The sequence below is a fragment of the Ixodes scapularis genome, unplaced genomic scaffold (genome assembly GCF_016920785.2).
Source record: "Ixodes scapularis isolate PalLabHiFi unplaced genomic scaffold, ASM1692078v2 ptg001275l_1___fragment_1__unscaffolded, whole genome shotgun sequence".
In the NCBI taxonomy this organism is placed as follows: Eukaryota; Metazoa; Arthropoda; class Arachnida; order Ixodida; family Ixodidae; genus Ixodes; species Ixodes scapularis.
This window is the reverse complement of record NW_024610132.1, coordinates 121,486-129,584: the sequence shown is the minus strand read 5'-3', so window position 1 is coordinate 129,584 and position 8,099 is coordinate 121,486.

The window sequence follows — 8,099 nt, the reverse complement described above, 5'->3', positions numbered from 1 at the left end:
ACCACGATGTCGGCTATTGCCTCGGTGAAAGCGAATTATTGGAGAGAGAACGGCCTCTGACAAGAGACGTTCGGCGCTGTTCTATTCGTTCACCGTGACCACGATGGCGGCTATTGCCGGGGTGAATGCGAGTTATTGGAGAGAGAACGGCCTCTGACAAGAGACGTTCGGCGCTGTTCTATTCGTTCACCGTGACCACGATGGCGGCTATTGCCTCGGTGAAAGCGAATTATTGGAGAGAGAACGGCCTCTGACAAGAGACGTTCGGCGCTGTTCAATTCGTTCACCGTGACCACGATGGCGGCTATTGCCTCGGTGAAAGCGAATTATTGGAGAGAGAACGGCCTCTGACAAGAGACGTTCGGCGCTGTTCTATTCGTTCACCGTGACCACGATGTCGCTATTTCCGCGGTGAAAGCGAATTATTGGAGAGAGAACGGCCTCTGACAAGAGACGTTCGGCGCTGTTCTATTCGTTCACCGTGACCACGATGGCGGCTATTGCCGCGGTGAAAGCGAGTTATCGGAGAGAGAACGGCCTCTGACAAGAGACGTTCGTCGCTGTTCTATTCGTTCACCGTGACCACGATGGCGGCTATTGCCTCGGTGAAAGCGAATTATTGGAGAGAGAACGGCCTCTGACAAGAGACGTTCGGCGCTGTTCTATTCGTTCACCGTGACCACGATGGCGGCTATTGCCGCGGTGAAAGCGAATTATTGGAGAGAGAACGGCCTCTGACAAGAGACGTTCGGCGCTGTTCTATTCGTTCACCGTGACGCCGATGGCGGCTATTGCCGCGGTGAAAGCGAATTATTGGAGAGAAAACGGCCTCTGACAAGAGACGTTCGGCGCTGTTCTATTCGTTCACCGTGGCCACGATGGCGGCTATTGCCGCGGTGAAAGCAAATTATTGGAGAGAGAACGGCCTCTGACAAGAGACGTTCGGCGCTGTTCACTTCGTTCACCGTGACCACGATGGCGGCTATTGCCGCGGTGAAAGCGAATTATTGGAGAGAGAACGGCCTCTGACAAGAGACGTTCGGCGCTGTTCTATTCGATCACCGTGACCACGACGGCGTCTATTGCCGCGGTGAAAGCGAATTATTGGAGAGAGAACGGCCTCTGACAAGAGACGTTCGGCGCTGTTCTATTCGTTCACCGTGACCACGATGGCGGCTATTGCTGCGGTGAAAGCGAATTATTGGAGAGAGAAGGGTCTCTGACAAGAGACGTTCGGCGCTGTTCTATTCGTTCACCGTGACCACGATGGCGGCTATTGCCGCGGTGAAAGCGAATTATTGGAGAGAGAACGGCCTCTGACAAGAGGCGTTCGGCGCTGTTCTATTCGTTCACCGTGACCACGATGGCGGCTATTGCCGCGGTGAAAGCGAATTATTGGAGAGAGAACGGCCTCTGACAAGAGACGTTCGGCGCAGTTCTATTCGTTCATCGTGACCACGATGGCGGCTATTGCCGCGGTGAAAGCGAAATATTGGAGAGAGAACGGCCTCTGACAAGAGACGTTCGGCGCTGTTCTATTCGTTCACCGTGACCACGATGGCGGCTATTGCCGCGGTGAAAGCGAATTATTGGAGAGAGAACGGCCTCTGACAAGAGACGTTCGGCGCTGTTCTATTCGTTCACCGTGACCACGATGTCGGCTATTGCCGCGGTGAAAGCGAATTATTGGAGAGAGAACGGCCCCTGACAAGAGACGTTCGGCGCTGTTCTATTCGTTCACCGTGACCACGATGGCGGCTATTGCCGCGGTGAATGCGAATTATTGGAGAGAGAACAGCCTCTGACAAGAGACGTTCGGCGCTGTTCTATATGTTCACCGTGACCACGATGGCGGCTATTGCCTCGGTGAAAGCGAATTATTGGAGAGAGAACGGCCTCTGACAAGAGACGTTCGGCGCTGTTCAATTCGTTCACCGTGACCACGATGGCGGCTATTGCCTCGGTGAAAGCGAATTATTGGAGAGAGAACGGCCTCTGACAAGAGACGTTCGGCGCTGTTCTATTCGTTCACCGTGACCACGATGTCGCTATTGCCGCGGTGAAAGCGAATTATTGGAGGGAGAACGGCCTCTGACAAGAGACGTTCGGCGCTGTTCTATTCGTTCACCGTGACCACGATGACGGCTATTGCCGCGGTGAAAGCGAGTTTTGGAGAGAGAACGGCCTCTGACAAGAGACGTTCGGCGCTGTTCTATTCGTTCACCGTGACCACGATGGCGGCTATTGCCTCGGTGAAAGCGAATTATTGGAGAGAGAACTTCCTCTGACAAGAGACGTTCGGCGCTGTTCTATTCGTTCACCGTGACCACGATGGCGGCTATTGCCGCGGTGAAAGCGAATTATTGGAGAGAGAACTGCCTCTGACAAGAGACGTTCGGCGCTGTTCTATTCGTTCACCGTGACCACAATGGCGGCTATTGCCGCGGTGAAAGCGAATTATTGGAGAGAGAACGGCCTCTGACAAGAGACGTTCGGCGCGGTTCTATTCGTTCACCGTGACCACGATGGCGGCTATTGCCTCGGTGAAAGCGAATTATTGGAGAGAGAACGGCCTCTGACAAGAGACGTTCGGCGCTGTTCTATTCGTTCACCGTGACCACGATGGCGGCTATTGCCTCGGTGAAAGCGAATTATTGGAGAGAGAACGGCCTCTGACAAGAGGCGTTCCGCGCTGTTCTATTCGTTCACCGTGACCACGATGTCGGCTATTGCCGCGGTGAAAGCGAATTATTGGAGATAGAACGGCCTCTGACAAGAGACGTTCGGCGCTGTTCTATTCGTTCACCCTGACCACGATGTCGGCTATTGCCTCGGTGAAAGCGAATTATTGGAGAGAGAACGGCCTCTGACAAGAGACGTTCGGCGCTGTTCTATTCGTTCACCGTGACCACGATGGCGGCTATTGCCGGGGTGAATGCGAGTTATTGGAGAGAGAACGGCCTCTGACAAGAGACGTTCGGCGCTGTTCTATTCGTTCACCGTGACCACGATGGCGGCTATTGCCTCGGTGAAAGCGAATTATTGGAGAGAGAACGGCCTCTGACAAGAGACGTTCGGCGCTGTTCAATTCGTTCACCGTGACCACGATGGCGGCTATTGCCTCGGTGAAAGCGAATTATTGGAGAGAGAACGGCCTCTGACAAGAGACGTTCGGCGCTGTTCTATTCGTTCACCGTGACCACGATGTCGCTATTTCCGCGGTGAAAGCGAATTATTGGAGAGAGAACGGCCTCTGACAAGAGACGTTCGGCGCTGTTCTATTCGTTCACCGTGACCACGATGGCGGCTATTGCCGCGGTGAAAGCGAGTTATTGGAGAGAGAACGGCCTCTGACAAGAGACGTTCGGCGCTGTTCTATTCGTTCACCGTGACCACGATGGCGGCTATTGCCTCGGTGAAAGCGAATTATTGGAGAGAGAACTTCCTCTGACAAGAGACGTTCGGCGCTGTTCTATTCGTTCACCGTGACCACGATGGCGGCTATTGCCGCGGTGAAAGCGAATTATTGGAGAGAGAACGGCCTCTGACAAGAGACGTTCAGCGCTGTTCTATTCGTTCACCGTGACCACGATGGCGGCTATTGCCTCGGTGAAAGCGAATTATTCGAGAGAGAACGGCCTCTGACAAGAGACGTTCGGCGCTGTTCTATTCCTTCACCCTGACCACGATGTCGGCTATTGCCTGGGTGAACGCGAATTATTGGAGAGAGAACGGCCTCTGACATGAGACGTTCGGCGCTGTTCTATTCGTTCACCGTGACCACGACGGCGTCTATTGCCGCGGTGAAAGCGAATTATTGGAGAGAGAACGGCTTCTGACAAAAGACGTTCAGCGCTGTTCTATTCGTTCACCGTGACCACGATGTCGGCTATTGCCGTGGTGAAAGCGAATTACTGGAGAGAGAACGGCCTCTGACAAGAGACGTTTGGCGCTGTTCTATTCGTTCACCGTGACCACGATGGCGGCTATTGCCGCGGTGAAAGCGAATTATTAGAGAGAGAACTGCCTCTGACAAGAGACGTTCGGCGCTGTTCTATTCGTTCACCGTGACCACGATGTCGGCTATTGCCGCGGTGAAAGCGAATTATGGGAGAGAGAACGGCCTCTGACAAGAGACGTTCGGCGCTGTTCTATTCGTTCACCGTGACCACGATGGCGGCTATTGCCTCGGTGAAAGCGAATTATTGGAGAGAGAACGGCCTCTGACAAGAGACGTTCGGCGCTGTTCTATTCGTTCACCTTGACCCCGATGTCGGCTATTGCCGCGGTGAAAGCGAATTATTGGAGAGAGAACGGCCTCTGACAAGAGACGTTCGGCGCTGTTCTATTCGTTCACCCTGACCACGATGTCGGCTATTGCCGCGGTGAAAGCGAATTATTGGAGTGAGAACGGCCTCTGACAAGAGACGTTTGGCGCTGTTCTATTCGTTCACCGTGACCACGATGTCGGCTATTGCCTCGGTGAAAGCGAATTATTGGAGAGAGAACGACCTCTGACAAGAGACGTTTGGCGCTGTTCTATTCGTTCACCGTGACCACGACGGCGTCTATTGCCGCGGTGAAAGCGAATTATTGGAGAGAGAACAGCCTCTGACAAGAGACGTTCGGCGCTGTTCTATTCGTTCACCGTGACCACGATGTCGGCTATTGCCGCGGTGACAGCGAATTATTGGAGAGAGAACGGCCTCTGACCAGAGACGCTCGGCGGTGTTCTATTCGTTCACCGTGACCACGATGTCGGCTATTGCCGCGATGAAAGCGAATTATTGGAGAGAGAACGGCCTCTGACAAGAGACGTTTGGCGCTGTTCTATTCGTTCACCGTGACCACGACGGCGTCTATTGCCGCGGTGAAAGCGAATTATTGGAGAGAGAACGGCCTCTGACAAGAGACGTTTGGCGCTGTTCTCTTCGTTCACCGTGACCACGATGTCGGCTATTGCCGCGGTGAAAGCGAATTATTGGAGAGAGAACGGCCTCTGACAAGAGACGTTTGGCGCTGTTCTATTTTTTCACCGTGACCACGATGTCGGCTATTGCCGCGGTGAAAGCGAATTATTGGAGAGAGAACGGCCTCTGACAAGAGACGCTCGGCGCTGTTCTATTCGTTCACCGTGATTACGATGTCGGCTATTGCCTCGGTGAAAGCGAATTATTGGAGAGAGAACGGCCTCTGACAAGAGACGTTCGGCGCTGTTCTATTCGTTCACCGTGACCACGATGTCGGCTATTGCCGCGGTGAAAGCGAATTCTTGGAGAGAGAACGGCCTCTGACAAGAGACGCTCGGCGCTGTTCTATTCGTTCACCGTGACCACGATGTCGGCTATTGCCGCGGTGAAAGCGAATTATTGGAGAGAGAACGGCCTCTGACAAGAGACGTTTGGCGCTGTTCTATTCGTTCACCGTGACCACGATGTCGGCTATTGCCGCGGTGAAAGCGAATTATGGGAGAGAAAACGGCCTCTGACAAGAGACGTTCGGCGCTGTTCTATTCGTTCACCGTGACCACGATGTCGGCTATTGCCGCGGTGAAAGCGAATTATTGGAGAGAGAACGGCCTCTGACAAGAGACGTTTGGCGCTGTTCTATTCGTTCACCGTGACCACGATGGCGGCTATTGCCGCAGTGAAAGCGAATTATTGGAGAGAGAACGGCCTGTGACAAGAGACGTTCGGCGCTGTTCTATTCGTTCACCGTGACCACGATGGCGGCTATTGCCTCGGTGAAAGCGAATTATTGGAGAGAGAACGGCCTCTGCCAAGAGACGTTCGGCGCTGTTCTATTCGTTCACCCTGACCACGATGTCGGCTATTGCCTCGGTGAAAGCGAACTTTTTGGAGAGAGAACGGCCTCTGACAAGAGACGTTCGGCGCTGTTCTATTCGTTCACCGTGACCACGATGTCGGCTATTGCCGCGGTGAAAGCGAATTATTGGAGAGAGAACGGCCTCTGACAAGAGACGTTTAGCGCTGTTCTATTCGTTCACCGTGACCACGATGGCGGCTATTGCCGCGGTGAAAGCGAATTATTAGAGAGAGAACGGCCTCTGACAAGAGACGTTCGGCGCTGTTCTATTCGTTCACCGTGACCACGATGTCGGCTATTGCCGCGGTGAAAGCGAATTATTGGAGAGAGAAAGGCCTCTGACAAGAGACGTTCGGCGCTGTTCTATTCGTTCACCCTGACCACGATGTCGGCTATTGCCTCGGTGAAAGCGAATTATTGGAGAGAGAACGGCCTCTGACAAGAGACGTTCGGCGCTGTTCTATTCGTTCACCGTGACCACGATGGCGGCTATTGCCTCGGTGAAAGCGAATTATTGGAGAGAGAACGGCCTCTGACAAGAGACGTTCGGCGCTGTTCTATTCGTTCACCCTGACCACGATGTCGGCTATTGCCTCGGTGAAAGCGAATTATTGGAGAGAGAACGGCCTCTGACAAGAGACGTTCGGCGCTGTTCTGTTCGTTCACCGTGACCACGATGTCGGCTATTGCCGCGGTGAAAGCGAATTAGGGGAGAGAGAAGGGCCTCTGACAAGAGACGTTTGGCGCTGTTCTATTCGTTCACCGTGACCACGATGTCGGCTATTGCCGCGGTGAAAGCGAATTATTGGAGAGAGAACGGCCTCTGACAAGAGACGTTCGGCGCTGTTCTATTCGTTCACAATGACCACGATGTCGGCTATTGCCGCGGTGAAAGCGAATTATTGGAGTGAGAACGGCCTCTGACAAGAGACGTTTGGCGCTGTTCTATTCGTTCACCGTGACCACGATGTCGGCTATTGCCTCGGTGAAAGCGAATTATTGGAGAGAGAACGACCTCTGACAAGAGACGTTTGGCGCTGTTCTATTCGTTCACCGTGACCACGACGGCGTCTATTGCCGCGGTGAAAGCGAATTATTGGAGAGAGAACAGCCTCTGACAAGAGACGTTCGGCGCTGTTCTATTCGTTCACCGTGACCACGATGTCGGCTATTGCCGCGGTGACAGCGAATTATTGGAGAGAGAACGGCCTCTGACCAGAGACGCTCGGCGGTGTTCTATTCGTTCACCGTGACCACGATGTCGGCTATTGCCGCGATGAAAGCGAATTATTGGAGAGAGAACGGCCTCTGACAAGAGACGTTTGGCGCTGTTCTATTCGTTCACCGTGACCACGACGGCGTCTATTGCCGCGGTGAAAGCGAATTATTGGAGAGAGAACGGCCTCTGACAAGAGACGTTTGGCGCTGTTCTCTTCGTTCACCGTGACCACGATGTCGGCTATTGCCGCGGTGAAAGCGAATTATTGGAGAGAGAACGGCCTCTGACAAGAGACGTTTGGCGCTGTTCTATTTTTTCACCGTGACCACGATGTCGGCTATTGCCGCGGTGAAAGCGAATTATTGGAGAGAGAACGGCCTCTGACAAGAGACGCTCGGCGCTGTTCTATTCGTTCACCGTGATTACGATGTCGGCTATTGCCTCGGTGAAAGCGAATTATTGGAGAGAGAACGGCCTCTGACAAGAGACGTTCGGCGCTGTTCTATTCGTTCACCGTGACCACGATGTCGGCTATTGCCGCGGTGAAAGCGAATTCTTGGAGAGAGAACGGCCTCTGACAAGAGACGCTCGGCGCTGTTGTATTCGTTCACCGTGACCACGATGTCGGCTATTGCCGCGGTGAAAGCGAATTATTGGAGAGAGAACGGCCTCTGACAAGAGACGTTTGGCGCTGTTCTATTCGTTCACCGTGACCACGATGTCGGCTATTGCCGCGGTGAAAGCGAATTATGGGAGAGAAAACGGCCTCTGACAAGAGACGTTCGGCGCTGTTCTATTCGTTCACCGTGACCACGATGTCGGCTATTGCCGCGGTGAAAGCGAATTATTGGAGAGAGAACGGCCTCTGACAAGAGACGTTTGGCGCTGTTCTATTCGTTCACCGTGACCACGATGGCGGCTATTGCCGCAGTGAAAGCGAATTATTGGAGAGAGAACGGCCTGTGACAAGAGACGTTCGGCGCTGTTCTATTCGTTCACCGTGACCACGATGGCGGCTATTGCCTCGGTGAAAGCGAATTATTGGAGAGAGAAC